This window comes from Gymnoscopelus microlampas (genome assembly GCF_963454915.1).
Source record: "Gymnoscopelus microlampas genome assembly, chromosome: 23".
In the NCBI taxonomy this organism is placed as follows: Eukaryota; Metazoa; Chordata; class Actinopteri; order Myctophiformes; family Myctophidae; genus Gymnoscopelus; species Gymnoscopelus microlampas.
Genome location: NC_139960.1, coordinates 27,503,518 through 27,508,130, shown reverse-complemented (window position 1 = coordinate 27,508,130; position 4,613 = coordinate 27,503,518).

The following is a 4,613-nucleotide window of genomic DNA, read 5'->3' as shown; positions in this document are numbered from 1 at the left end:
CTGCTGTGCGCGTTGTGAGAGATGTCGATCAGTGTTGCCATGTATTGCAAGAGAAATAAGCAACCGGGTCATTGAAAGCAAGCCCAAAAGAAGCGAGCCCGCTTCACTTTTTATTGATGGCTAGTATGATCACATAGATCAGTGGTTTTCAACCTTTTGCGCGCCAAGGACCCCCAGATTGACACATATTAGCCCAGGGACCCCCATTTCAAAAGATGTGCCAGGGACTCAACCATTTAGATTTCTTGGGGGTCCCAATCTACACTGTATCACCATCATCAGTGTTCATGTAACTCTGAGAGTGTACACAAGGACCCGTTAGGGTCCATTTGGTTCCATTTGTACACTCTCAGAGTTACAGACACATAAGGGTCAATTTGGTTGCTAACTATTAATTTGGCTGGGGATCCCCTGGAACCCCCTCAAGGACCACTGGTGGTCCCCGGACCACTGGTTGAAAACCCCTGACATAGATCACTATGGCTTGTTTCCATTGGGGTCCTGTGTATTCAATTCATGGAAACATTTAATGACAGACTGACAAATATACAATATTATGCAAAAACATCATATAAACGAAACGAGTAGGCTAGTAATCAAAAAGAAATATATGTTGACATGAAAATGTTTATGAACCACTAGTTTAAACGACATTAGGCCAAAATAGGCAACAAGCCCAAATAAGCAACAACACTTTAGAAACAAGCCAAAAAAAACGCAAACCGCAACTACCAATATTTACAAGCAACTTTACAGAAAAACAAGCCCAGTGTCGCTTATAATAAGCCGACATGGCAACGCTGGCTGTCGATACAACCATCCTAATAGCTGCTGTATTTACACTTCCTGTTGCATTTTTTTGTTTTCACAATAAAAGTATTTCTTTGATTTATTTAGGCATCATAATAGCACCTGATGAAGCTGTTTTGTATCATTTAAACACCACTTTCACAATAAAAGTACCTGAGGTAGGATCATCCCTCTTCACAAACTGTGGCTCCCAAGTAAGTGAACTGGTCTACAGGGACCCCCACTATATATTGTCTTGCAGATGAAACCTTTTCATAGATTTCATAGATAGCTTCATAGACTTGTTTGACATCACAGCACCGTCATCAGTGTTGTGTAAATTCATGTTTTTGTTTGTTTGTTTACACATATGTTTTTCTAATAATAGGCATGTAAATTAGTGGTCACAAGTCCTATTCTAATCCTGTCATTCTAATTCCTCTCTTTGTCATGCAGCAGGTGAGACGCATGGGAGCAACCCAGCGTACTATCCCTAGGCAAATTAGGTGCATGTCAGTTTATCTAACGTAGGAAACCCTCTAGAGATAAAGGCACACTGGTGATCATGCACCTGCTCATGTTGTTCTTTGGAACAGTTGCATAGGCACAATTTAAAGTACCAAAAGTAAAAGTACTCATTGTGCAGACTGTCCCATCTCACAAGTTCAAAATGTATTAAAAATATTTGAAAATAGCCGATCTACAAGCTCACAATGCGTCGCATCGCGACGCATTGTGAGCTTGTAGATCTGCTATTTTCAAATGGCTGAAATATGTATAGGGCTGAAGTGGTTAGTGTGTTATGTAATAATAATCAAAATCTACAAAGTCACTAGTAATTTAAGTTTTAATATTAATGTGGTTGAGTAAAAGTATTATATATATATATATATATTTTGGAGTAGAAGTAAAAGTACTGAAAATTGGAAATTCTCCAGTAAAGTAAAAATACTTAAACATTTGACTAAGTACAGTACTTGAGTAAATGTACTTAGTTACTTCACACCACTGGTAGCGGACAACCAAGAGCGCTGATCCAATGGTCATATTATGGGACTGAGGAAGCCATGGATATGGATGGGCACTGGCACCGACTCAGGGGCCTTGTGGTTGGAGTCAGTGTCCTCTCTGAATTTGGGAGGTTGGGGGTTCAATCCGTGGCAGAGTCATCCCAAATATGATAAAAGGAGGTACCCGATGCCTCCCTGCTTGGCTCACAGCATCAAGGGCTGGATTGGGAGTAAGTCCCTGAGATATGCTGGTGTCATGTCCATGTACTAGTACAGGGGTCTTCAACAGGGGTTCCGGGACCCCTAGGGGGTCCTCAGAGCTACTATAAGGGGTCCGCCAAATCTTTGTGTGATAGGATTTAGTTTTTTTTACATTAACCACTTGAACCCTAGAATTCCTTTTCTGAGGGGAACATTAGCCGAAAATAGCCGATCTACAAGCTCTCAACGCCTCACGCTGCGAGGCGTTGAGAGCTTGTAGATCTGCTATTTTTGGCAAAGAGGCTATAGGTGTAGAGGGGAAAAGGAGCAGGCTAAGTTAAAAAAAAAAAACTTTAATCTGAAACACTATTTCATAAAATATAGAGTAGGGGGTCCCTGCTTCATCTCTCTCTCAGCTAGGGGGTCCTTGGCCTGAAACCGTTGAAGACCCCTGTACTACATCCAGCTGTACATCACGCTAAGGAAACAGGAGATAAGCTCCTGACCTATGCCATGGGCCACATGGCCCGGGAACCATCGATTCCCAAGGATACTTACTGGCACAAGTCACTGTGAGAAGGAGGCAGCTTCCAGGGTACCAGCCAGCTTTTATTTTGTTGACAAGTAGAGATACTGCACTGTAGAATAGTCTTTAGAAAAAACAAATTAGAAAATGATGCACAACATGACCAGTCCTGCAGTCTCCTTCACAGTGTGACTTTAATATATGGACCCCCTGCGTGTCTGCAATAAAGTTTTGAATTGAATTTCCATAAACAGATCCACTTCAAAACTATGATACACACAAGGGTACACAGTTAATTATTTACAGTATATTTAAATAATCCAATGTTCTGTTAGAGAGAAGCCGGGTAACATGAACAATCTCTGCTTAGCTTCTCACAAATTCAGCTACTGCTATAATGAGCCCTGTGCTTACACAAGGATGAAGCATTGGAGATGGGTATCCAATAACTACAAAGTAAAGCCATTAAGGTCACATGTATTCTCTTTCAATAAGAATATAGAAAAAATGGTGACATTTATCATGCTGCGATGTGTGAACTAGGCCTTTCTGGCCATGAGATGATGAGGATGCTTACAATGATGTTGATGATAATGATGATGATGTGAGTGCTGCCCTCATGTGGTTTGAAAAGGACCTCTGCAGTACCACAGTGGAGCTAGTCTCACATTGACTCTCACAGCTCCGCCTACATGGCACCAGTGGTGGGAAAAGTACTGACATTTTTTACTTAACGCTATTTGAAATTCCTGAATCTAAGGGGCAAATATTGTACTTTTAATAATAATAATAAACTTTATTTGTATAGCACCTTTCATGACATGACATGCAGCTCATAGTGCTTTACAGAGCAATAATACAATTACAGTTACAACCAATAAGTAATAATAATAAGGCCAAAAAAAAGCAAAAGCATAAAACAACATTCAAATAATAGCAAAAGGCAGTGAATCTCCACTACAATTGTTTGAAAAACACAATAGTTACTAGTTACTTTGTAGATTTGGATTATTATTACAAAATATATATTAACCACTTCAGCCCTACATACATTTCAGCCGTTTGAAAATAGCAGATCTACAAGCTCACAATGAGCTTGTAGATCTGCTATTTTCAAATCATTTGTTTACATTTGAAAACTTGAAATGGGAAGTTCTGCAATGCATAATTAGTGCTTTTACTTTTGGTACTAATTAATACTACTACTACTAATAATAATCATTATTATTATTATCAATTAGTACCAAAAGTAAAAGTATCAATACCACAATGTAGAAGTAGGCCTACTCTGTTACAAGTAAAAGGCCTGTGTTCAAAATGTTACTTCAGTAAAAGTACAAAAGTATTGGCATCAAAATATACCTAAAGTACCAAAAGTAAAAGTACTAAAATGTTTGAAAATAGCAGATCTACACATTTTCAAATAGCCTATGAATAAAATAGGGCTAAATTGGTTAATGTATGTTTTATAGTATAATATATTATATCTACAAAGTAACTAGTAACTAAAGTTTAAAAATACTTGTAGTGGAGTAAAAGTACAATATTTGCCTCTGAGATGTAGTGGAGTAGAAGTAAAAGTATTGGAAATAGGAAATAGTCCAGTAAAGTAAAAAATACTCAAAAGTGTACTTAAGCACAGTACTTGAGTAAATGTACTTAGATACTTTACACAACTGGTTTGTCACAGATCTCTGAAAGTCTATGCTGGACTGGTAAAGCCCAGCTATGGTAATTGTGCCGTACAGCGCTACATCCATGCTGTCATTTTTGCAAGTGGGGTTGGGAGATAGGAGAGGACATAGTTCATGAAAATGAGACCAACAATTTGCTGCCAAACAGACCTGGGGTGCAACTTGTTATTACAGATCATTTGTAGTTTTATTATTGGGAAGTGGACGAATCTATGGACTTTGTTTAAGAACACTGGCAAAATACGCATGCCAGTATATGTTGTGATTTATAGTAATCCTCTTTGGTGAGCCTAGACTGGACATGGTTGTTTGAATTTCCCTTCTGCAAGCAAGTGTGAGCTCGGAGAACAAGACAAAAACTTATAGAGTCACATGCCATGTTAAGACCTGAGG